This window comes from Kogia breviceps, chromosome 5, assembly GCF_026419965.1.
Source record: "Kogia breviceps isolate mKogBre1 chromosome 5, mKogBre1 haplotype 1, whole genome shotgun sequence".
NCBI classification, from domain to species: Eukaryota; Metazoa; Chordata; class Mammalia; order Artiodactyla; family Physeteridae; genus Kogia; species Kogia breviceps.
The window spans coordinates 78,731,556-78,758,310 of record NC_081314.1 but is presented as its reverse complement, the minus strand read 5'-3'; the positions used below and the strand labels follow the sequence as shown (position 1 = coordinate 78,758,310).

Here is a 26,755-nt window from a genome sequence, read left to right as displayed (position 1 = left end):
CAGTCTGGCCGTCCCAGAAGAGCCAGACACCTTGGACACTGCAGCTGAACTTCCGATGCATGAGTGTTTGGGGTGGCAGGATGACAGGCAGGCATAGGATGAAGTTGACAGTCAAGTCTGGGTCTGCATGGGGAGCAGGCTAACTGGCTCCTCCAGCAGAGTCCCAGCAGCTGCCTGCTTAGGATGTGACCACCACTCCCCCTGACCCAACAGAAAAGGACTATCTCCACCCAGTCCGGTTGGGACAGGGGTCTGGGGGCATCTGACTTAGAGCCACTCCTTGGGGTGGGGCAGAGATGGGTCTTGGCTAAGGCCCTGAGACAAGCAGCAACTCAGTACCCACCCCCACCCGAGAACTAGAGAAGCAAGAACCCAGACAGTGCCAGGTAAGAGGTGAACATCCCTAGGCAGATGAGGCCCACAGTGGCCAACCAAGCCCCTGTGGGGTAGGAATGAATAGGCCTGGCACCCAGGCCATGAGGAAGTCAACAGGAAGCCAAATTTAGCCCCCACCTCTGCAAGCCCCACCTCTAAGCTGGGCTGAGAGCTGGCCCTGGCTGGTATAGAACCCATGATGCCACAGCTGCCCATCTGTTCACCTCCATGGGGTGGGGCTGAGGTCTGGGCCACAGAGGATGCCCAGAGTCCAGCAGTGCAGACACCCTCTCCTATCCCACACTTTGAGGTTGGGGTCCTGAGAGCCCACACGGAGACAGAAGTCCTCACCAGCTCTCCACCCTTCTGCCCACTATTTATCCTTGGCTCTGGGCCCTCAGTATTAATCAAATGTGACAAGAAGGTGTGGCGGGAGCAGGCCAGGCTCGTGCCCAAGTTACCGGCTGCCACACTCACATCTCAGCTCACATGGCCAAGAGGGTTACAAGATAAGGTCCTGTTAATGCAATGCTGCCCCTTCGCTTTTTTTGGAACATGTTTTGAGGACGTGAGGCAGCCTGTGCTGATTGCACCAAGCCAGCTATGGCATGGTGGAGGGGTGGAGAGGTGACTACTTCCTCTGCAACCTCAGCCTGAGACTACGCCTCTCTCCCTTCTGCCCAGGCCTGGCAGCCACCCAGACAGTCTCACTGCCAGTCTAGACTCTAAGGAAATGTCCCATCACTCCAGTTGGCATATACAGTACTGGGGGGAGGGGTCCTGTCTCGCTGTTGAACACTGCACTGCTTCATTCCTCTCCAGGTTTAAACACAGGGGAATGAAAAAAGGCAGTTTGGAGACCACGCTCTCCTGAGATAAATGCAGCCCCCTCCTTCCCAAAACACCAATTCCAGTTGAGAACAGAATTGGGCTTCCTTACCTGCTGCCTTCCACTGACTCTCTGCAGACAAAGCTTCTGATGTCCCGGCTGAGGTGGCAGAAAAGGACCCAGCAGGACACTGCCTGCTATCGGGCAGTGGTTTCCAACGCTCCCAGGTTCACGGCGCTCTTCTGCCCCCCCCCCACTCTCCAAACCCCTACATCCTGCGCTCACCACGGCCCTGGCCCGGCCCGAGAGTTACCACCTCCTCCTCCGCCTGCGCCTCCGGATCCTGTGTCCCTCCAGGGGCCCCTCTCCCTCCTGGGACCCTTTCCCGTCCAGGTATGTTTCCTGGACAGCCCGCACCACCTGCCCTTCCTGCACCCCGGGTAGCCAATTTGCTTCCTGCACCCCCAGGCGCCCCTCTCCCTCAGGCCCCTGGGGCCCCACTGGCCGGGCCCTCCCCACCAGTTCGAGTCTCTTGCGGCGTGCCGGGGCCGCTCCCAGGACCCCTGCCTCCCCTCTGAGGTGCCCGCAGCTCTCCCAGTACTGCTCTCCCCGCTCCTCGGAACTTTCGAGCTCGTCTCTGCTCTCCCAGAGGCCGTCCCCGAGCTCGGACAGCTGCTCGGGCTGCTGTAGCAGCCTGCGTGGGCTCCCCTCCCCCTGCTCCTGCACCCCGGTGCGAGCCTCCCCCCGCTCCTGCACTGCGGGGCTGCCTCCCCCTTTCTCCTGGTGCTGCTTGCGGGGGCCCAGCCCCTCCTCCTGCACCACAGGCCAGCCCGCGGAGCCCGTCCACGGCGGCGGGCGCCTCCAGTCCGCGCCGTCCGCAGGCCCCCACACCACCCCCAGGCTGGGCTCGCGGCCCCGGCCACCCCGCTCCTGCACCCCCGGGCCCACCCCGCCCTCCTCCTGCACGGCCGGACCCACGCCCCCCTGCTCCTCCACGCCGAGCTTCAGCCCGCGGAGCTGCTGCGGGCCCCAGCTGAGAACCCCGATCCGCTGCGGCTGCTGCTCCTGCAGCGCTGGGCAGAGCCCGCCGCGCTCCTCCTGCGCTCCCGGCCTAGGGCCCCCAGCCGGCACTGCCCAACGCACTCTCCTGCCCCCCAGAGGCCGCGCGGTCCCGCCCCTCCAGATGGTGCTGCCCTCGCCGCTCGCTCACACCGGCCCCCACCCGGCTCCTTCCGCCCCGTCCCCCGGGGGAGGGGGCTGCGGGGTCGCGTCCCCTCACGCTCCGCCCCCACGTCCCGGTCCCGGCTCCCAGCCCTAGCTCCTGGGCGTCGACGTCCGCCCTCCGGGCGCCGCGCCCTGCGCCGGCCCCCGCAGGTGCTGCGGCCCCGCGCCCCGGCCCGAGAACCAAGAGTACCAGCCCTCCCGCCGGGGCTTCCTGGAGCCAGCCTGCGCCTGTGCAGCCCGAGGGGGGGCGGAGCCTGTCCGGATTGGCCCGTCCTCTTAAGGGGCCATGTCCCACTTACTTCTCCTTCCTTCAGAACCCCTAGTGCTGCCCCTTCTTCATCCACCAGAAACCCTGCTTGCGCCTTCCTGTGGAGCCAAAGGGAGAAGAGGTGAAGCAGAAGGTAGGGAGTTCACACTGAGAAGGTGTAGTCAACAGGGCCCAATGGAGGAGCGCTGAAATAGGAGTCTCGAATTCTATCTAAGTAGCAGTTCAGCTGCTCCTGACTTATGAGTGTAAAAAAAAACCACTTCCCTCTGGCCTCAGTTGCTTCGTTTCTAAAATGAAGAGGAGGTTGGACCGGAAAGTTTCCAAGGTCCCAATCCAGTGAGTGTTTGACTGCAGAGAGGGACTCTAGTCCTAATCTTTCAGCAGCAGCCCAGAGACCTATGAACCTGGGCTGCCTCCACCCTTTCCCTGGGGCCAAGGGAGAGCTGGGCTCAGGCCTGTGACACTTCGGTTGGGAATACAGGCAGAAAGAGTCCCAGGCAAAGGGGGCCTTCCTCCCTCCTGCACTGCTCTCTCTTGGGTCTGTACCCCGCAAGGAGGAGAAATTTCAGAGCTCCTTCCTCCAGTGATAGTGCAACCTGAAGACGCAGATCCTAGCACAGCTGGAGGTGGCCTTGGGCTGCCAAGCTTAGAACCCAAAAGCTTAGGGCAAGTTGGCCCTGTTTCTGACTGTACCTCATCTATAAGATGCGTTTAATAATAAAACAACTCCAGACAGAACTGTCCCAAGGATCACACATCAGAGAACTGTGTAAGGGTGACTCCTTTTGCACTCCTGTTTTCCAGCATTGGGCCCAAGGGCTCTGGCCTGAGGACAGTAGGACAACGAGAAGGGGGCGGTTCTAGACAGCTATGGGGGGGCTGGACTGGGTGGATTTGGGTCATGGCATCTTGCCCTGTGAGGTGAGCAGGGCAACTTTATACTAAATCATTCGATAACAGTGTGTGTAAGGGGGTTGCCCTTCACCATGCAGCCAGGGCCACTGAGCAGGGAGTTGAATGCACCCACCTGGGCCGAGACAGGGTCTAGGGCAGTCAGTACTCCACAGGTGATAGAACTGAGGCTCTACACGATTAAGTAACAGCTGGTAGTAGTGAAGCCAGAATTTAAATACACTTTTCTGACTCCCAAGTCTGCTCTGAACCAATAAGGCACAACAAAGCAACACCATACCCAGGAGCTTTGGGAAGCATCAGGTCTTAAAGTAGAAGATACGATGGGCCCCTGGGCTGGACAGCTGGTGATATTCAAGTGGAGCAAAACTGAAGTTTTGTCCTCAGCCAGACAAGAATGATGCCCGTTTCCCTTCTTCCATTAATATGGATGGAATCAACTAGCGAGCGGTGGGGAATTTGTTGCAACAAAAATAGAAATGAAGTTTTTCCTCTCCTGAGAACAAGGAAAGCAAAGGGAACAGTGAACAGGCTAGAGAAGAAACAAACGGGATGGAAAGAGTTAATCACTCCTAGCTTTATTTTAACTGTTGCTAATCTGTAGTGTCTGTAACTAGATTTGTCCTTCACAAAGGTAATCTATTACTCCCTGGCACTATGTGAATTACATCCTGCATTGTAATACCCCCTAACTCTATGTAAATTACATCATGCACCTATGTACCCTGCACTCCCTTGTAACAAATCACCCCTTGTAGCCTTTTGCATTTCAGAAAGAAAGATAAACCAGAGACAAACAGGCTCAACTACTGGGCTGCTGGACCCAGTTACCCAGCTGCCTGACACCAGCTGTGACTGTTTTGAAATAATGCAAGAAGAATGCAAGACCTTCACAATTTTGATTCTTATCATATACCCTGGACTGTGAACCCAACCTATAAGATCTTGTCTGATTCCCCGGGAAGGGGGGGCACAGTTCTTGAGGTGCTTGCCTGCTGTGTTTTCCCTTTTGCCAGGCAAAGATTAAAGCCATTTTTCTTGTTCCTCCAAAACTCTGTATTTCTGTTGGGCATTGGTGCACAGAGAGCCAAGATTTTTGGCATCAGTCTGACCAGATTTGGGGGATCAATAGATGAAAACAACTGATTTGGAGCAAGTTTCTCTGCTGGTAAATCAAGCTCTAAATCAAACAAGGCAAGGGGTCAAAGCACCTACATTCTGGATTGTTCTGCTGGGTGATTCTCTTAGGGGAGCCCAGCTCCCCATTCTCCCATCTCCCTTCCAGTTGCCCTCAAGAGCCAGACCCATGCCTCTGACATCGCTAGTGCAGGGTTATCTGGAGCTTTAGGCTCACAGAAAAGAGGTCTCCTGCTCCCTTCCCCCATCCTGCCATCTCAACTCCTGGACTTGCCCCACCACCACATTGAGCACTGGGGCTGTGATGGAAGTTGTCTTGGAGCATGTCTCCTTCTCTGCATTGTGTTTGACTCTGTTACTAGTAGCTGGGGAGACTGCTCTCTCCCAAGGGGACTGACAGCACAATGGAGGAAATGAGACACAGGCTAGAAACACAAGGCTTAGGAGATTCAGGAGGCCGTGGGGATAACCCCAACCCTCCAACGTGCCTGTGCCAGTCTCTTCCCAGATCTGAAACTTGAAAAAAGCTGCCCAGAGCAGAGTGATTCTGCAGGGAGAAGGGCTTTTCAGGTCTAGTTCTAAGCAGAGGCAGCCCAAGCTGCTTGAGGGAGGCTTGTGGCAGTGCCTTGAAAAATCTCCACTGTGAGATGGTTGCATGTGTGGGGTAAGCAGGAGGGCAAGGAAGGCAACGGCGGGTCGTGAAGGCAGCCTTGCTCATACCTGTAAGCAGGTGCTCGGCCAAGAGTGTTGATGCTTCGGAGTGACTGGGCTGAAGGTTTTTTGGGTTCTGTTTTGTTTTTTAAAATAGAGCAATGTTTTTTAAACTACTCTTGCAAACTGTTAGCTGGAGGTGAACTGAATTTAGTGAGTTTTCACTGGTTTATTTATTTATTTATTTATTTTGGCTGCATTGGGTCTTCGTTGCTGCATGCGGGCTTTCTCTAGTTGCAGTGAACAGGCTTCTCATTGTGGTGGCTTCTCGTTGTGGAGCATGGGCTCTAGGCACGTGGGCTTCAGTAGTTGTGGCACATGGGCTCAGTAGTTGTGGTTTGTGGGCTCTAAAGCACAGGCTCAGTAGTTGTGGCGCATGGCCTTAGTTGCTCCGCAGCATGTGGGATCTTCCCAGACTGGGCTCGAACCCATGTCCCCTGCATTAGCAGGCGGATTCTTTATCAGTAATAGAAAATATCAGAATATAATTTTCTGAACTTTTCATTGAAGTATAACATGCATCCAGAGAAGTGCAAAGACTTGGGCATTTTACAAAGTGAATATACCCAGCACCGAGATCAAGAAACACCATAATCAGGATCCGGAAGTCCCCCCAAATGTAAGTTTTAAAAGAAACTATAATCTTCAAGCATGTCCTTCATATTTATGATTTACTTTTAACTTTCTGACAACCCTCCCTGGCCTCTGCCCACCAACATAAACTCCACAATGACAGGAAGTTTTGTCTGGGGACAAGACTGGCACAGGCACCTAGAACAATGCTGAGTATACAGTAGGTGCCAGCAATATCTATTGAATGGATGAGAGTGCATCACAGATAGTGTAACCAAGCAGGACCCTATGGGGCCTTCCCAGGACAGACCCTGCCCCCCACCATGTGCTCTGCCTCCCTCTTGTCTGTAGAAAAACTTTAGCCTCCTAGGCCTTCCCCAACTTCCAAAGAATAAATTTAATCAGAGAAGTAAGAAAATGCAGAAAGAAAGGAAAACAGCCAAGCAAGACAGAGTAATAATAGTTTAGTCATTTAACAAAGTCAAGGACTGTTAGTTCCTCCTCAAGGGCTATAGATAATATACTGGGCCATATCCTTTGAGCTGTTTGACAGCTACTAAAACCCCCACGAGGTGGAAGAAGTTAACTGCATGCTGCCCACAAGCACGTAGACCCCAGACCAGTTGGAATCAGGAGGTTGATGATGTTGATTCCCAGTTACTCACCAACAACCAATCAGAAGAATGTCCATGAGCTGATCATCCACCCCTCTCTCTCACCCCGTCTTTAAAAACCTTTCCCTGAAAGCCATCAGGGAGTTGGGTCTTTGGAGCACTAGCAGCCTGGACTCCTTGCTTGGTGCCCTGCAATAAACGCTGCGCTTTCCTTCACCACAATCTGGTGTCAGCAGATTGGCTTTACTGTGCCCTAGTGAATGGACTGAAGTTTGGTTTGGTAACAATAGTAAAGGTATGGTTTCATTATATATACACAGCTGTGCTCTACATCTTGATATGAAATGTGTTTCTTTCTGCAGATCAGAAGCAAAGACTTCTGAAGGCCAGTGATCCAACCTGAGAAAGCTGTGGAGGCTGTGGCTCAGGCCTAGGGAGTGAGCGTGGACGAAGTAGAATAGTATGCTGACTAGACCAGTGCTTCTCAAACTGCAGTGTGCCACTGAATGACCCAGGCGTCTGGCTGAAAGGCAGGTTCTGATTCAGCAAGCTGGGAAGGGGATGCTATGATTCTACATTTCTGTCAATCTCCTACACTTGGTTAGCAAGGCCTTGAACCCAGAGATTCTCAATAATGCTGTACATAAGAATCACATGGGAAGCTTTTAAAAACACTGCTGCCCAGGTCCCACCCCAGAACAATTCAGTTGGAATCTCTGGGGTGGGGCTCAGCATCCATAGGTTTTAAAAACTCCCCTGGTGATTCCAGTGTGCAACCACAAACAGTGGATGCTGGTTCCCTGGAGTACCCCCAGTGCCTGAGCTGAGGTGGGAGGGAAGTGAGGAGTCGGGTCAGGTCTGGTGTCTGAGCAAATGATCCAGTATCACAAAGGGCAAGAGATTTCTTAGTCAGGAATGGACCATTTGCCCCTTAGTGGAGGTGAAGGGAGGGATTTCTGAAGGAATTCTTTGGCGTGGGGCTATCTGCTAACCCAGGTCACGTCCTCCCAGGACCAAGGACAGACCCGTGCCTTGACCTTTTCAAGCAAGTCAGAGCTCCCCAGAACTGCTCTGGGGGCTGGGCTCACATGCCCCCAAGCAGTTCAGACATTTTCAGAACCTTACTAGGACAGTGGGAGGAGGTGCTGCCAGCTGCTCCCACACCCTGCCCCCTCTGCCCTGCTAGAGAAAGAGCCAGATGAGTCCAGAGATACAAGCCCTGGATCAACGTGGACTATTCAGGATGAAGCGCCATAGTCCTGGGTTCTGACGCCCTCTGGTGGACACCTAGAGTTGAAGTTGGTAACCAACAAACAGACTACTGCGTCCAGGTACTCTTTCATTTATTTATTTTTTAAACTTTTAATACAATTTTTAAAGGTTACTTTCCATTTACAGTTATTACAAAATATTGGTTGTATTCCCCATGTTGTACAATACACCCTTGAACCTATCTTATACCCAATAGTTTGTACCTCCCATTCCCCCACCCTTACACCCCCCCACTGGTAATTAGTTTGTTCTCTATATCTGCAAGTCTGCTTTTTTGTTTTATTCATTAGTTTTTTGTATTTTTTAGATTCCACATACGAGTGATATCATACAGTATTTGTCTTTCTCTGTCTGATTTATGTCACTTAGCATAATGCCCTCCAAGTCCATCCATGTTGCTGCACATGGCAAAATTTTGTTCTCTTTTATGGCTGAGTAGTATTCCGTTGTGTGTGTGTGTTTGTGTGTGTGTGTGTGTGTGTGTATTACAGATTCTTTATCCATTCATCTGGGTTTTTTGGTTGTTTTTGCCTCAGAAAATTTATAATTTATTTCTTTAGATTGAAGTATAGTTGATTTACAATGCTGTGTTTCTGGTGTACAGCAAAGTGATTCAGCTATACATATATATATTCTTTTTCATATTCTTTTCCATTATAGTTTATTACAAGATATTGAATATAGTTCCCTTGGCTATACAGTAGGTCTTTGTTGTTTATCTATTTTATATATAGCAGTTTGTATCTGCTAGTTCAAAACTCCTAATTTATCCCTCCCCCTCCCCTTTCCCCTTTGGTAACCATAAGTTGGTTTTCTACATCTATGACTCTGTTTCTGTTTGGTACATAAGTTCATTTGTATCATTTTTTTTAGATTCCACATATAAGTGATATCATATGGTATTTGTCTTTCTCTGTCTGACTTACCCCACTAAGTATGATGATCTCCAGGTCCGTCCATGTTGCTGCAAATGGCATTATTTCATTCTTTTTAATGGCTGAATAATATTCCATTGTATATATATATACCACATCTTTATCCATTCATCTGTCAGTGGACATTTAGGTTGCTTCCATGTCTTGGCTATTGTAAATAGTGCTGCTATGAACATTGGGGTACAAGTATCTTATTGAATTAGAGTTTCTGTCTTTTCTGGATATATGCCCAGGAGTGGGATTGCTGGATAATAAGATAGTTCTATTTTTAGTTTTTTAAGGAAAACTAAAACTGTTTAGTTTCCTTTTTTAAGGAAAACTAAACTCGATACTGTTCTCCATAGTGGCTGTACCAATTTACATTCCCACCAAGAGTGTAAGAGGGTTCCCTTTTCTCCACACTCCCTCCAGCATTTATTTATCATTTGTAGACTTTTTGATGGTGGCCATTCTGACTGGTGTAAAGTGATACCTCATTGTAGTTTTGATTTGCATTTCTCTGATAATTAGCAATGTCAAGCATCTTTTCATGTGCCTTTTGGCCATCTGTATGTCTTCTTTGGAGAAATGTCTGTTTAGGTCTTTTGCCCATTTTTTGATTGGGTTGTTTGGTTTTTTGTTATTGAGTTATATGAACTGTTTGTATATTTTGGAAATTAAGCCCTTGTTGGTTGTATCATTTGTAAGTATTTTCTCACATTCTGTAGGTTGTCTTTTCATTTTGTTCATGGTTTCCTTTGCTGTGCAAAAGCTTATAAGTTTGGTTAGGTCCCATTTGTTTATTTTTGCTTTTATTTCTATTGCTTTGGGAGATTGACCTAAGAAAACATTGCTATGATTTATGTCAGAGAATGTATTGCCTATGTTCTCTTCTAGGAGTTTTATGGTATCATGTCTTATACTTAAGTCTTTAAGCCATTTTGAGTTTATTTTTGTGTATGGTGTGAGGGAGTGTTCTAACTTCACTGATTTATATATGGCTGTCCAGCATTCCCAGCAACACCTGAAGACCATCTTTTCTCCATTGTATATTCTTTCCTCCTTTGTTGAAGATTAGTTGACCATAGGTGTGTGGGCTCTCTATTCTGTTCCATTGGTCCATATGTCTGTTTTAGTGTCAAAACCATGCCATTTTGATTACTGTAGCTTTTTATTGTCTGAAGTCTGGGAAGATCATGCCTCCTGCTTTATTGCTTTGGCAATTCTAGGTCTTTCATGGTTTCATATAAATTTTAGGATTATTTGTTCTAGTTATGTGAAAAATGTCATAGGTAATTTGATAGGGATCACATTAAATCTGTAGATTGCTTTGGGTAGTGTGGCCATTTTAACAATATTAATTCTTTATCTCCCTTTTTGATGGAATGTAGTTTCTTTTTTTGTTTTTTTGTGTTTTTTTTTTGTGATACGCGGGCCTCTCGCTGTTGTGGCCTCTCCCGTTGCGGAGCACAGGCTCCGGATGCGCAGGCTCAGCGGCCACGGCTCACGGGCCTAGCCACTCCGCGGCATGTGGGATCTTCCCAGACTGGGGCACGAACCCGTGTCCCCTGCATCGGCAGGCGGATTCTCAACCACTGCGCCACCAGGGAAGCCCTGGAATGTAGTTTTGATCTATCACATACCTAAGCCAATGTCAGGTACAATCAAAGAAGACATGACCCATATGCATAATCAAGAAACTGCTAGTTGGGGGAAGCAAGACTAAACAAATAAAGGACTGGCTCCTTTTATTCTTCACCTACTCCTTCTTTACATCCCCCAGATCTGGCTTTCCTTGGAACTCACTGTGCTAAGTTTAGAAATGAGGAGCACTCAGGGCTACTGAGGTATTTTTTCACTTTTGGACCTCCCTGCTGTTCCTCTCTCCATCTTTGTTTAAATCTCCACATTCATAGTGTAGATATAGCACAATCCTTAGCTGACTGTTCTTCCTCTTTCTGCTCCAGTGATGACCATCCCAGGGAAGCTCATACCTGCTGCTTTTTTGGCCACCTCTGCAGCTTGGTCAGCTAATTTCCACTCATTGCCACCCTCACCTGCACACACACACATCTGAGCTAATTAGGCCCACAGGATACAGCTCCCTGCATCTGTGGCTGCCCTCTTGAGCCATGATGTTCATTGACTACCAGACACTTCCTTTTGGTCATGCCAATCTGAGGAAGTGGCAACAGAACCCATACTCTTAAATCCAGCCCTCTCTCCTCTACTCCCCTGGCCCTCTCATTTGCTCAGGAACCAGACTCAGGTCCTTGGCCTCCTCTTTCCACAGCCCCTCCTTCAGCACTGTGTGCAGACCCCAGACACTGCAGGGTTCCAGCCTGCCTTCTCCTCCCCAGACTCACTTCCTCTCAGCTACCACCTTAGTGCCATTAGGGAGAATGTGGATCCAAGACACCTCAATATCAACAGCCCCAAAGGAAGTGATCAGGTGGTTAAACCAATGGGAAACACTAGTTGGGGAGATCCAGGGCACCTGCATAAGTGCCTGAAGAATGTCTACAAGATAAGGACAGATTAACAATCTCATCGGTAGCACATTTGAGCTATTGGGATAGGTAAGAAAGGATTGTAAAGGTACCCTAAGAGGATAGAATCAAATCTGGATTTGAGGGAGGAAACATACATTCTCAGTGGGAGAGGGATTTTTTGTTTGAGCTAGAAAGGATCTTAGAGAACATCAGGCCTAACCCCCTCATTTAGAAGTGAGGAAACTGAGGTCTTGAGATGTATAGCAGATTACCCAAGGACGTCCAGCAATTTAAGGGTGATGATTGAATTAGATTAGAATCTCCATGACCTAGTTACAAATTCAGGGCTCCTACTCTACTAATTCTTTTTCCAAACTTCCTAACCCCTCTAGAAAATACATATATACCATGCCAAAGCTGAGCTGCAAAAACAGAAGGGAGTAAGAATATCTTAGTAAGTTCTGATGATTTACATATAGAAATTATATATGGGCCAGTCTCTATATGCTTGGTTGGGGGTGATGAGGAAGCACCTTATGGAATTAGTTGAGGGGAATAGCTGGATATCAAGGAAGCCTGGGGCTGAGTTCTAGCATGGGAACAGGTTAGACCATCAGGCCTCCTAACCTTCCAGTTCATACATGCATAAATGCACCCGCACATAGTTTTTTCCTAAACACGTAGCCTGCGTGGATAGTAGTCCAACATACTTTGAGCTGACGAAGTTCCTGGTCCTTGGTGTGAGCACTTACATAGGATAGACTTTTTCAGCAGGGAGAGGAACAGGAAACAGGGCCAAAAATACAGAAAAGAGGGGCTTCCCTGGTGGCACAGTGGTTGAGAGTCCACCTGCCAATTCAGGGGACACGGGTTCGTGCCCCGGTCTGGGAGGATCCCACGTGCCGCAGACCGGCTAGGCCTGTGAGCCATGGCCGCTGAGCCTGCACGTCCAGAGCCTGTGCTCCACAGTGGGAGAGGCCACAACAGTGAGAGGCCCGCGTACCACAAAACAAACAAACAAACAAAAAACAGAAAAGAGAAGCGTCCACAGGAATGATGCTACATCAAAAAGGTGTTATAGGATCTCTTTAGGCATTAAGGAAGCCTTTTATGTATGGAGAAAACATTTTTTATTAGTTTGTCAATTATCTTATGATTTAGTTTATGCTATTTTTTTTTTTTGCAGTGCAACGATTTGTATGAAATCAGTTTATCAATCTTTTCCCACATGGCACTTGGGTTTCTTTTAATTTAATTTTTATTTTATATTAGAGTATAGTTGATTTACAATGTTGTGCTAGTTTCAGGTGTACAGCAAAATGATTCAGTTATACATATACATATATCCATTGTTTTTCAGATTCTTTTCCCCTATAGGTTATTCCAGACTATTGAGTAGAGTTTCCTGTGCTATGCAGTAGGTACTTTTTGATTATTTTATATATAGTAGTGTGTATGTGTTAATCCCAAACTCCTGATGTATCTCTTCCCCTCACTTTTCCCCTTTGGTAACCGTAAGTTTGTTTTTGAAGTCTGTGAGTCTGTTTCTGTTTTGTAAATAAGCTCATTAGTATCATATTTTTTTAGATTCCACATATAAGTGATATCACATGATATTTGTCTTTCTCTGTCTGACTTACTTCACTTGGTATGATGATCTCCAGGTCCATCAGTGTTGCTGCAAATGACATTATTTCATTCTTTTTTAATGGCTGAGTAATAGTCCCTTATATATATGTACCACATCTTCCTTATCCATTCCTCTGTCAGTGGACATTTAGGTTGCTTCCATGTCTTGGCAATTGTAAATAGTGCTGCTATGAACATTGGGGTGCATGTATCTTTTTGAATTATGGTTTTCTCTGGATATATGCCCAGGAGAGGAATTGCTGGATCATATGGTACTTTTATTTTTAGTTTTTTCAGGAACCTCCATACTGTTCTCCCTAATGGTTGTACCAGTTTACATTGCCATGAACAGTGTAGGAGGGTTCCTTTTCTTCACACCCTCTCCAGCATTTATTGTTTGTAGACATTTTGATGATGGCTATTCTGACCAGTGTGAGGTGATACCTCATCGTACTTTTTTAAAAAATGTAATTTATTTATTTATTTATTTATTTTTGGCTACATTGGGTCTTCGTTGCTGCATACGGGCTTTCTCTAGTTGCGGAGGCTACTCTTCATTGTGTTGCAAGGGTTTCTCATTGCAGTGGCTTCTCTTGTTGCGAAGCACGGGCTCTAGGTGCATGGGCTTCAGTAGTTGTGGCTCATGGGCTTAGTTGCTCCGTGGCATGTGGGATCTACCCAGACCAGGGATAGAACCCGTGTCCCCTGGTTTGGCAGGCGGATTCTTAACCTCTGCACCCCAGGGAAGTCCCCTCATTGTACTTTTCATTTGCATTTCTCTAATAATTAGTGACGTTGAGCATCTTTTCATGTATCTCTTGGCCATCTGTATGTCTTCTTTGGAGAAATGTCTAGTTAGATCTTCCCATTTTTTGGTTGGGTTATTTGTATTTTTTGATGTTGAACTGCATGAGCTGTTTGTATATTTTGGAGATTAATCCCTCGTTGGTTGCTTCATTTGCAAATATTTTCTCCTATTCTGTGGGTTGTCTTTTCATTTTGTTTATGGTTTCCTTTGCTGTGCAAAAGCTTTTAAGTTTAATTAGGTCCCATTTATTTTTGTTTTTATTTTCATTACTCTAGGAGGTAGATCCAAAAAGATATTGCTGCATTATGTCAGAGAGTGTTCTGCCTATGCTGTCCTCTAAGAGTTTTATAATATTCAGCCTTACATTTAGGTCTTTAGTCCATTTTGAGTTTACTTGTGTGTATGGTGTTAGAGAATGTTCTAGTTTTATTCTTCTACATGTAGCTGTCCAGTTTTCCCAGCACCACTTATTGAAGAGATTGTCTTTTCTCCATTGTATATTCTTGCCTCCTTTGTCATAGCTTAGGTGACCATAGGTGTGTGGCTTTATCTCTGGAATTCCCATCCTGTTCCATTGATCTATATTTCTGTTTTTGTGCCAGTACCATACTGTTTTGATTACTGTAGCTTTGTAGTATAGTCTGAAGTCTGGGAACCTGATTCCTTCAGCTCCATTTTTCTTTCTCAAGATTGCTTTGGTTATTTGGGGTCTTTTGTTTTTCCATACAAATTTTAAATTTTTTTGTTCTAATACTGTGAAAAATGCTATTGGTAATTTGATAGGGATTGCATTGAGTCTGTAAATTATTTTGGTAGTATAGTCATCTGACAATATTGATTCTTCCAATCCAAAAACATGGTGTATCTTTCCATCTATTTGTGTCATCTTTGATTTCTTTCATCAGCATCTTATAGTTTTTCAGAGAACAGGTCTTTTGTCTCCCTAGGTAGGTTTATTCCTAGGTATTTTATTCTTTCTGATGTGGTGGTAAATGGGATTGTTTCCTATAATTTCCCTTTCTGATCTCTTGTTATAAGTGTATAGAAATGCAACAGGTTTCTGTATATTAATTTTGTATCCTGCAATTTTACTGAATTCATTGAGCTCTGGTTGTTTTCTGGTAGCATCTTTAGGATTTTCTATGTAGAGCATCATGTCATCTGCAGACAGTGACCATTTTACTTCTTTTCCAATTTGGATCCTTTTTATTTCTTTTTTTTCTCAAATTGCTGTGGCTAGAACTTCCAAGACTATGTTGAGTAAAAGAGGCAAGAGTGAACATCCTTATCTTGTTCCTGATCTTAGAAGAATTGTTCACCATTGAGTATGATGTTAGCTGTGGGTTTGTCATATATAGCTTTTATTATGTTGAGGTATGTTTCCTCTATGCCCACTTTCTGGAGAGTTTTTATCATAAATGGAAGTTGAATTTTATCGAAAGTTTTTCTGCATCTATTAAAATGATCATTTGGTTTTTATTCTTCAATTTGCTGTGTGGTGTATTGCACTGATTGATTTGTGGGTATTGAAGAATCCTTACAAACCTGGGATAAATCCCACTTGATCATGGTGTATGATCCTTTTAATGTATTGTTTGATTCAGTTTGCTAGTATTTTGTAAGGATTTTTGCATCTATGTTCATCCATGTTATTGGCCTGTAATTTTCTTTTTTTGTGGTATCCTTGTTGGGTTTTGGTATCAGGGTGATGGTGGCCTCAGAATGAGTTTGGGAGTGTTCCTTCTTCTGCATTTTTTTGGAATAATTTCAGAAGGATAGGTGTTAACTGTTTTCTAAATGTTTGATAGATTTCAACTGTGAAGCTGTCTGGTCCTGGACTTCTGTATGTTGGGAAGTTTTAAAATCACAAATTCAATTCCAGGACTTGTGATTGGTCTGTTCATTTTTTGTATTTCTTCCTGGTTCAGTCTTGGAAGATTGCACCTTTCTAAGAAATTATCCATTTCTTTTAGGTTGTCCATTTTATTGGCATGTAGTTGCCTGTAGTAGGCTCTTATGGTGCTTTGTATTTCTGTGGCATCAGTTGTAACTTCTTTCTCATTTCTAATTTTATTGATTTGGGCCCTCTCCCTAGTTTTCTTGATGAGTCTGGCTAAAGGTTTATCAATTTTATCTTTCCTTTTTTTTTTTTTTTTTTTTTGGCAGCACTGCATGGCTTGTGGGATCTTAGCTTCTTGACCAGGGACTGAACCCAGACCTCGGCAATGAAAGCACCAAGTCCTGACCACTGGACCAGCAGGGAATTCCCAATTTTGTTTATTTTTTCAAAGATCCAACTTTTAGTTTCGTTGATCTTTTCTATTGTTTTCTTCATCTCTATTTCACTTATTTCTGCTCTGATGTTTATGATTTCTTTCCTTATACTAACTTTGTGTTTTGTTTGTTCTTCTTTTTTAGTTGCTTTAGGTGTAAGTTTAGGTTGTTTATTTGAGATTTTTCTTGTTTCCTGAGGTAAGCTTGTATCACTATAAGCTTACCTCTTAGAACTGCTTTTGCCATGTCCCAAGGGCTTTGGATTGTCGTGTTTTCATTTTTGTTTATCTCTAGGTATATTTTGCTTTTCTCTTTGATTTCTTCAGTGATCTATTGATTGTTTAGTAACATATTGTTTAGCCTTTACAGTTTTTTTTCTTGTAATTGATTTCTAATCTCATAGCATGGTCAGAAAAGGTGCTTGATATGATTTCAGTTTTCTTAAATTTACTGAGGCTTGCTTTATGGCCCAGCATGTGATCTATCCTGGAGAATGTTCCATGTGCACTTGAAAAGAATGTGTATTCTGCTGCTTTCAGATGGTATGTTCTATAAATATCATTGAAGTCCCCTTTGGTCTAATGTCTTATTAAGCCTGTGTTTCTTTACTGATTTTTCTGTCTGGATGATCTATTCATTGATGTAAGTGGGCTGTTAAAGTCCCCTACTATTATTGAGTTAACATTTGCCTTATATATTGAGATGCTCCTATGTTGGGGGCATATATATTTACAATTGTTATATCTTCTTGGATTGATCTCTTGATCATTATGTAGTGTCCTTCTTTGTCTCTTGTAACAGTCTTTATTTTAAAGTCTACTTTATCTGGTATAAGTATTGCTACTCCAGCTTTCTTTTGATTTCCATTTGCATGGAATACCTTTTTTTATCCCCTCACTTTCAGTCTGTATGTGTCTCTAGTTCTGAAGTGAGTCTCTTGTAGGCAACATATACATGGGTCTTGTTTTTGTATCCATTCAGCCAGTCTGTGTCTTTTGGCTGGAGCATTTAGTCCATTTACATTTAAGGTAATTATTGATATGTGTGTTCCTATTGACATTTTGTTAATTGTTTTGGATTTGTTTTTGTAGGTCTTTTTTCCCCTTCTTTTGTTCTCTTCTCTTGTGATTTGATGACTATCTTTAGTTTTGTGTTTAGATTCCTTTTTCTTTTTTTGTGTATATCTGTTTTATATATATATATATACACACACACACACACACACACACACACACACACACACACACACATATACACATACTTGTTTTAAGTTGCCAATCCCTTAATTTCAAATACATTTTAGATACCTTCCATTTGTACTCTCTCCCCTCACAATTACTGTTTTTGATATCATGTTTTACATCTAATTGTTTTGTTTATCCCTTAACTACTTAGTGTGGATACAGATGATTTTGCTACTTTTGTTTTTAACCTCCCTACTAGCTTTGTGTGTGGATTAATTCCTGTCTTTACTGTATGTTTTCTCTTACTGATGAGCTCTTTCATTTCATAATTTTCTTGTTTCTAGTTGTGGCCTTTTCTTTTTCACCTAGGGAAGTTCCTTTAGCATTTATTGTAAAGCTGGTTTGGAATTCTTTAGCTTTTGCTTGTCTGTAAAGCTTTTGAATTCTCCGTCAAATCTGAATGAGAGCCTACCTGGATTCTTGGTTGTAGGTTCTTCCCTTTCATCACTTTAAACATATTGTGCCACTTCCTTCTGGTCTGCAGAATTTCTGCAGAAAAATCAGCTAATAGCCTTATGGGAGTTCCCTTGTATGTTATTTGTTGCTTTTTCCTTGCTGCTTTTAATATTCTCTATCTTTAATTTTTGTCATTTTTATTACAACATGTCTTTTGGTTAATCCTTTATGGGACTCTCTGCACTTCCTGGACTTGGGTGACTGCTTCCTTTACCATGTTAAGGAAGTTTTCATCTATTATCACTTCAAATATTATATTTTCTCAGCCCTCAGGCTCTCTTCTCCTGGGATTCCTATAATACGAATACTAGTGCATTTGATATTGTCCCAGAAGTCTCAAACTGTCCTCAGTTTTTTTCATTCTTTTTTCTTTTTTCTGTTCAGCAGCAGTGATTTCCACTACTCCATCTTCCAGCTCGCTGATCTGTTCCTCTGTATCATTTAGTCTGCTATTGATTCCTTCTTGTGTATTTTTCATTTCAATTTTTGTATTCTTCATCTTTGTTTGGTTTTTCTTTATATTTTCTAACTCTTTGTTAAAAACTTATAACTTCTCTTTCTGTGCATCCATTCTTCCCCTGAATGCTTTGATCATCTTTACAATCATTGTTCTGAACTGTTTCTCAGAGAGATTGCCTATCTCTACTTCACTTAGTTCTTCTTGGGTTTTATTTTGTTCCTTCATCTGGAACATATTCCTCTGCCACCTCATTTTGTCTAAGCTGCTATTTGTATTTTTATGTATGTGGTATGTTAGTTAAATTTCTAGACCTTGGAAAACTGACCTTCTGTAGAAGATGTCATATGCATCCCAGCAGTGCACTCCCCTCTCATCACCTAAGCTATATGCTTTAGGGAATCCCCCCTAAGAGGGCTGCATGGGTTCTTCTGTTGTGGTGGGCTGACTCTGTGGGCAGTGTGGTAGGCCTTTTGGCCTCTAGTCTTGTTGGTTGCCTGACCCTTCCATGTGTGGATGCTGCTTGCTGCTGTTTAGCAGGGCTTGGTCACAAGGTGGCTATTTGTATAAGCCTAGGGGGCCCCAGGGCTAGTGCTAGCTCACTGGTGGGCAGTGTCAGGGTCCTGAAGACTCTGGGTCTGTTGCCCACCCACTGGCAGGTGAAGCCAGATCCTGGGGTTAATGCTATACTACTGGCAGGCAGAGCTGGTTCCTGGAGTTTGGCTGCAGGGCCCAGGGATCCCAGAGCTTGTTTCAGATCATTTGGGGCAGATGGGTTCTTGACACTTTTGGGTATGGGGGCCAGGGTATCCCACAGGTTATGTTGACCTGCTAGTGGGCAGGGCCAGGGCTCAGCTGGTCCCAGGGTAGGGTCTGACCTGCTGTTGGTTGGTCTGCAGGGTACAGGATCATAGTTTTCTTGCTTCTGGCACCTGCCCACTGGTGGATGGAGCTGGGTCTTGGCCCTCTGGTGGGCAGGGCCATGTCTAGAGGCATATCTAGAGGTGGCTGTGGGCTCAGGAAGTCTTTAGGCATTCTGTTTGCTGATGGGTGGGGCTGTCTCCTTGCCCAGTTAGTTGTTTGGCCTGAGGTGTCCCAGCACAGGCTGTTGGGTGGGGCCAGCAGCAACCAGTAGCAGTGCTCATGCAGCTGAATGCCCCCCAAAATGTCTGCAGCCAGTGTCCATGTCCCCAGGGTGAGTTGCAACCATCTCCCCCCAACCCCCGCTGCCTCTCCAGGAGGCTCTCTAAGACCAGCAGGTAAGTCTGGCCCAGGCTCCTATCAGATTCCTCTTTTTGCCATGTGTCTTGGTGCACATGAGATTTTATGTGTGCCCTTTAAGAGTGAAGTCTCTATTTTCCCCAATCTGATGGGGCTCCTGTAATTAACCCTGCTGGCCTTAAAGCCAAGTGCTCTGGGGGCTTATCTTCTCTGTGCTGGACCCCTGGGCTGGGGAGCCTGATTGGGAGGTCAGAACTCTCACTCTTGTGGGAGAACCTCTGCATTATATTTATTTTCTAATTTGTGGGCCACCCACCTAGGGCATATGAAATTTGACTATATTGAAAGTCTGCTCTTTCTACCCGTCTCATTGTGGTTCCTTCTTTATGTCTTTAATTGTAGAAGGTCTTTTCTTGTAGGTTCCAGTCTTTTTCACTGACGGTTGTTCTGCAGATAGTTGTGATTTTGGTGTGCTTGTGAGAGGAGGTGAGCTCAGATCTTTCTACTCTCCCATCTTGGCTGCTCTCCTCTTCATTCTTTTTTCTTTCTGCTCTTCAGACTGGATAATTTCAATTGCTTTATCTTTAAGTTCACTAATGCTTTCTTCTGTCTGCTCAAATTTGCTGTTGAATAACTCTAGTGAGTTTCTCATTTCTGTTATTTCACTTTTAAGCTCCAGCATTTATTTGGTCCTTTTTATAATTTCTATCTTTTTACTGATATTCTCATTTGTTCTACATAGTTTTCCTGATTTCCTTTACTTCTTTGCCCATGGCTTCCTTTAGCTCATTGAGCATGTTAAGTCAACTGTCTTAAATATCTTTAATAATTCCAGAGTCTGGGCTTCCTCAGGGATGGTTTCTGTCAAAATCTTTTTTCCCCCGTGATTGGGCTATACTTTCCTGTTTCTGTTTCCTGTAACTCTTTTATTGAGAACCAGATATACTGAGCATTTTGTTGTTTTAACTCTGAAATCTAATTCTCCCTCTCCTCAGGAATTGGTAAATCTTGCTAGTTGAGGGCTGGAGCCATTGTTTGTGACTTCTCCAAACTATTTTTGCAAAGTGTATATTCCTTGTTTTGTGTGGTCACTGAAGTTTCTGTCTGATATCTGTACAGTCATCCAGTAAGCTGACAAATATTTCCTCAAATGTCTGGCTCCCAAAGGGAAATACTGTCTCTAATCCCCTGTAAACCACTTTAGTTCATGGGGGTTGAAACAATGGCCAATATTTGTTATGGCCCCTCAGTGATCAAAAGCAGCAATTATCAATCAAAACACACAATCCTAGTATTTGGAGGACACGTTTCTTATTGTCCAGGATGCTGCATCAGGAATATGGGCCATCTCTCCTTTCTGCTCCCTGCTTCAGAGGATGGTAGTGGAGGAATGGTGGCCACTATGTGAAAGACCAACATTCCCAAGAATTTACTGATTTACCAGTCTCTTCATCAAGCTGTACCCTGAACATTGCAGGTATTTAACTAGACTCCAGAATTCCAAAGTAGTTGCTTTAGACAGTTCTTGCCAGCTCAGTAGTTGTTTAGGTGGAGAAATGGCTTCCTTCCCTGACATCATTCCATTTCTTTTTATTGCCAAATAATATCACATTGTAGGCTTATACCACATTTTGTTTATTCATTCATCAGGTAATGGACATTTGGGTTGTTTTCAATTTTTAACTATTATGAATAGTGCTTCTGTGAACAATCGCTTATAAATTTTTGTGTGGACTTGTGTTATTTCTCTTGGGTGTATACATAGGCATGAAATATCTGGGTGTAATAACTATTATTAACCTTGCATTCCTAGAATAAACCTTACATGGTCATAATATATTATCCTTTTATGTATTGTTGGATTCAATTTGCTAGTCTTTTGTTAAGAGTTTTTGCATCTATGTTCATGATAATATTGGTCTGTAAATTTTGTTTTTGTAATGTCTTTGTCAGCTTTTGGTATGTTATACTGACATCAATAGTTTCCTCTGCCTCTATTTTCTGAAAAAGTTTGTGTAAGGTTAGTGATAGTCCTTCCTTGAATGTTTGATAGATTTCACCAGTGAAACTGAGTCTAGAGTTTTCTTTATGGAAAGTTATGATAAATTCTGTTTATTTGATACAGGGCCATTCAGATTTCCTGATTTTTTTCTTGTATTTATTTTGATAATTAAATTTATCAGTACATTTGTCTACTTCATGTAAGTGGTCTAATTTGTTGGCATAAAATTGTTTGTGATATACCTTTATTACCCTTTAATGTCATAGGATCTGTAGTGATAACTTTTTTCATTCTTGATATTGGTAATTGTTTTCCATCATTTTTTTTCTTGATTGCTCTAGCTAGGGGTTTTTCTATTTCATTTTTCATTCCAAAGAATCAGATTTTGGCTTTGTTAATTTTATCTGTTGTATGATTTTCATGTCATTGATTTTTGTTCTTTATGGTATTTCCTTTCTTCTATTTCATGTGAGCTTACTTTGCTTTTCTTTCTCTAACTTATTAAGATGGAAACTTAGGTCATTGATTTTAGAAGTTTTTCTAATATAATTATTTAAAACTATAAGTTTCCCTCTAAGCCATGACTATTCAATAGCACTTTCTGCAGTGATGGAAGTATTCTCTTTTCTGCTGTCCAGTACAGTAGCCACTAGCCATATGTAACTGTTGAGCACTTGATATGTGGCCAGTGTGTCTGAGGAATTAAACTTTTGTATTAATTTAAATTTAGTCACATGTATCCAGTGGCTTCTGTAATAAGCAGTGCATCTCCAAGCACTGCTTTACCTGCATCCACAAATTTTATGTTGTAATTATCATTAAATTTAAAATATTTTCTAATTTCCCTTGTGATTTCATCTTTTTGATGAATAAATTATTTACAAATGTGCTGTTTAATTTCCTGAGGTTTTGGGGGTTTCTGGATATGTTGTTACTGATTTAAAAATTTTAATTTAATTCCTTTGTGATCAGAGAACACACCATGTATAATTTCAATACTTTTTAATCTGAGCCTTGTAGAGCCCAACATATGGTCTATCTTGAATTTACCATGCATACCTCAAAAAAAAATAGTATTTTGTACTTGTTGGATGTAGTGTCCTATAAACATCAATTAGATTGAGGTAGCTGATAAAGTGGTTCAGATCTTTTGTCCTGATTTGTCTAATTGTTCTAATGACTGCTAAGAAGTGCGTGTTAAAATCTACTATGGCAGAATTATGTTTCTTCCCACAATGCTTTAAACTTTTAATTCATGTATTTAAGGCTATCAGGCATCCTACATACATATTTATGATTGTACTATCTTCCCAATGAATTGTGCTATTTATCATGAAATGTTCCTATTTTTATCTATGATAATCTTTAAGTCTATTTTTATCCGCTGTTTATATAGCCACTCTAGTCTTATTATGCTAATTTGCATGTTCTTTGTTTTCCATCCTTTAACTTTCAACTTATCTGTGTTTTTAAAGTGTTTCTTGTAGGCAGCATTTAAATGAACTTTTTGATTAGAATGTTAACATGTCATTAATGTAATTATTGATATAGTTGGACCTTGGCATATTTTTAGTTTTCTGTTTGTCCTCTCTTTTTGTCCTTACCAACTCTTACGCTTTTTTTAAGGTCACTTCTCCAAGCTTTACTCCCATCCACAGTCTGCTTGCCTGTGTTTACTTTTTAAGTCCTCAGGTGGGTTTCTTTTCCTTTCTTTTTTTTCTATTTTACTCAGTTTATCATGGTAAGCAGTGGAGGGATGGGTTATAGGGGCTTACATTGTGATACTGGAACCAAAACTCCTTTCATGAAGGTTTCATGGCTTTTCTCACTTACGCATAGACTACTTTCAAAGCATGTGCAAGAAATTGGTGATTGTGGATATTTAGAGGGAGAAATTGTGGGGACCAAGAGGAAAAACTTACTTTTCAACACAGATCCTTCTGCACTTTGACCATTAGTATGTAAACATTTTTCAAAAAAGGCATTAACAACTAGTCAAAATAATCAGTTTGGGATCGATTAGACATTAGTGTAAAGGACAGATGTAGCAAACTACAACGGCTTTAACTCAAGCACGTAAGAAGGTAAGCCCATTGATAGCTACAAGGAAGATAACGGTATCTGATGTGTTAAATTCCAAGCGAAGGTATATGTTGCAGATGTCTTTTCAAATGTTTGTTTAGGGCTGCCTCCTGGCCCATCACCTTTCACAAGGCACATTTTCCATAGAGTACAGTCATCTATTGTCTTGATTTTTTTCCAGGCTGTGCACGTGGCTACTAATTCTGACAGGGGAAAGCTTGGACATAGGTGAGGCAATTAAAAGGCTTCCCAATTCTAGTGGCTGCAATTCCTGCAAGCATACTGAAGAATTCTGGGTGGCACTTTTAGCTACGAGATTCAGTTGTATAATGTTTTTCTTGGTAATTGCTTAATAGAAAGCCTGTAAAATAAAACCCTTACCAATTATGCCTTTTACTATAGAGCAGCAGTGTCCACTAACCATTAGCTACTGAGCACTCGAAATAGGGGTAGCCCAAACTGTGATGTGATAAGCACAATGGATTTTGAAGACTTAGTATGGAAAAAGGAATATAAAATATCTTGGCAATAATTTTTAATGTGTACATGTTAAAATAATAGTATTTTGAATATATTGATTTCAAATATACTAAAATTTCATGTTTCTTTTTAGGTTTTTAATGTGGCTAAAAATTAAAATTAGATAAGTAACTTACCTATTTTGGAGGGGGAGGGGAGACAAAATAGGTCCTGCCAGAGTTTTCTTTTTTTTTAATTGAAGTATAGTTGATTTACAATGTTGTTAGTTTCAGGTGTACAGCAGAGTGATTCAGTTATATATATATATTCTTTTTCAGATTCTTTCCTTATAAGTTATTATAAAATATTGAGTATAGTTCCCTGTGCTATACAGTAGGTCCTTGTTGGTTATGTTTTATATATAGTATTGTGTTTATGTTAATCCCAAACTCTTAATTTATCCTTTTCCCTCCCCCCTTTCCCCTTTGCTAACCATAAGTTTGTTTTCCATGTCTGTGGGTCTGTTTGTTTTGTACATAGGCTCATTTGTATCTTTTGTTTTGGGGTTTTTTTTTAGATTCCACATATAAGTGATATATGATATTTGTCTTTCTCTGTCTGGCTTATTTCACTTACCATGATAATCTCTAGGTCCATCCATGTTGCTGCAAATAGCATTATTTCATTCTTTTGTATGACTGAGTAGTATTCCATTGTATATATATATATATATATATATATATATATATATATATATATATATATATATACCACATCTTCTTTATCCATTCATCTGTCCATGGGCATATAGGTTGCTTCTGTCTCAACTACTGTAGATAGTGCTGGCTATGAACATTGGGGTACATGTATCTTTTTGAATTATGGTTTTCTCTGGATATATGCCCAGGAGTGGGATTGCTGGGTCATGTGGTAGCTCTATTTTTAGTTTTCTTATGAACCTCCATACTGTTTTCCATAGTAGCTGCACCAATTTACATTCCCACCAACAGTGTAGGAGGATTCCCTTTTCTCCACACCCTCTCCAGCATTTATTGTTTGTAGATTTTTTTTTTTTTTTTGCGATACGCGGGCCTCTCACTGTTGTGGCCTCTCCCGTTGCGGAGCACAGGCTCCGGACGCGCAGGCTCAGCGACCATGGCTCACGGGCCCAGCCGCTCCGCGGCATGTGGGATCTTCCCGGACCGGGGCACGAACCGGCATCCCCTGCATTGGCAGGGGGACTCTCAACCACTGTGCCACCAGGGAAGCCCTGTAGATTTTTTTGATGATTGCCATTCTGACTGGTGTGAGGTGGTACCTCATTGTCATTTTAATTGGCATTTCTCTAATAATTAGCGATGTTGAGCATCTTTTCATGTGACTTTTGGCCATCTGAATATCTTCTTTGGAGAAACATCTATTTAGATCTTCTGCCCATTTCTTTATTGGGTTGTTTTTTTGATATTGAGCTGTATGAGCTGTTTGTATATTTTGGAAATTAATCCAAAAAAAGACAACCTACAGAATGGGAGAAAATATTTGCAAATGATGTGAGCTGCTAGACTATTCTTACTGAAAACCAATGACCAATTGGACATCCACATGCAAAAAACATGAACCATATACCCTTTACAAAAATTACCTGAAAATAGCTCAGACCTAAATGTTAAATGGAAAACTCAAACTCCTAGAAGATGACACAGGGAAAAATCTAGATGGGTTTGGTGATAATACATGAAAGAAATAATTGATAAGCTGGACTTCTTTAAAATTAAAAAATTCTGCTCTGCAAAAGACACTTTCAAGAGAATGAAAAGACAAACCACAAATTGGGAAAAAATACTTGTAAAACACATATCTAATAAAGGACTGTTATCTAAAATATACAAAAAAAATTCTTAAAACTCAACAATAACAAACAACCTGCTTAAAATAGGAGCAAAAGATCTGAACAGACACTTCACCAAAGATATACACTTGGTAAATAAGAATATGAGATACAACTACACACCTACTACAATGGCCAAAATCCAAAGCACTGACTCCACCAAATGCTGACAAGGATGTGGAGCAACAGGAACTCTCATTCACTGCTAGTGGGAATGTGAAATGGTATAGTTACCTTGGAAGACAGTTTGGAAGTTTCTTACAAAACTAAAGATACTCTTACCATATAATCCAGCAATTGTACTCCTTGGTTTTTACCCAAATGAACTAAAACTTATGTACACAAAAAAACCTGTACATGATTATAGTAGCTTTATTCGTAATTGCCAAAATTTGGAAGCAACAAAGATGTTCTTTGGTAGGTGAATGGAGAAATAAACTGTTACATCCAGACAATGGAATATTATTCAGCACTAAAAAGAAATGAGCTTCATCAAGCCATGAAAAGACAGAGGAATCTTAAATGCATATTACTAAGTGAAAAAAGCCAATCTGAAAAAGCTAGATTGAATGAATTCTATGATTCTAACTATATGACATTCTGGAAAAGGCAAAACTATGGAGACAGTAAAAATATCAAGGGTTGTCAAGGGTTCCTGGGAAGGGAAGATGAAGAGGCAGAGCACAGAGGATTTTCAGGGTGGTAAAATTATTCTGTATTGTACCATAATGGTAAAAATGTCATTATACACTTGTCCAAACCCATAGGAGGTACACCAGCAAGAGTGAATCGTAATGTCAACCATGGACGATGATGTGTCAAGTTAGATTCACTGATTGTGACAAAGGTACTTCTTGGGGGTGGGGCTCTCAGGATGTCGATAGTGGGAGAAACTGGGGTGGGAGCAGTGTGCA

The 26,755-nt window shown here is 42.7% G+C and overlaps 1 protein-coding gene and 1 long non-coding RNA gene across 10 annotated transcripts in view; one reads left to right on the top strand and one right to left on the bottom strand.

Annotated features, from left to right (window-relative positions):
- TNK2 (tyrosine kinase non receptor 2) overlaps positions 1-1,890 on the bottom strand; it is a 42,260-nt gene extending 40,370 nt beyond the window's left edge. The window contains exon 1 of one of the 6 annotated variants that reach the window (XM_067034348.1): positions 1,316-1,890. The gene's annotated coding sequence lies outside the window, so the exon portion shown is untranslated. The remainder of the gene's footprint in view (positions 1-1,315) is intronic. The other 5 variants (XM_067034354.1, XM_067034362.1, XM_067034364.1 and 2 more) reach the window with 5 other exon arrangements.
- An 800-nt stretch (positions 1,891-2,690) lies between these two features.
- Positions 2,691-26,755, top strand: part of LOC136794255 (uncharacterized) — a 32,176-nt gene continuing 8,111 nt past the window's right edge. For 2 of the 4 annotated variants that reach the window (XR_010840728.1, XR_010840727.1), the window contains exons 1-6: positions 2,722-2,829; positions 5,967-6,075; positions 7,006-7,173; positions 7,830-7,974; positions 23,039-23,104; positions 26,609-26,688. This is a non-coding gene — a long non-coding RNA (uncharacterized lncRNA). Of the gene's footprint in view, positions 2,830-5,966; positions 6,076-7,005; positions 7,174-7,829; positions 7,975-23,038; positions 23,105-23,675; positions 23,723-26,608; positions 26,689-26,755 lie in introns of all 4 variants that reach the window. The other 2 variants (XR_010840729.1, XR_010840730.1) reach the window with 2 other exon arrangements.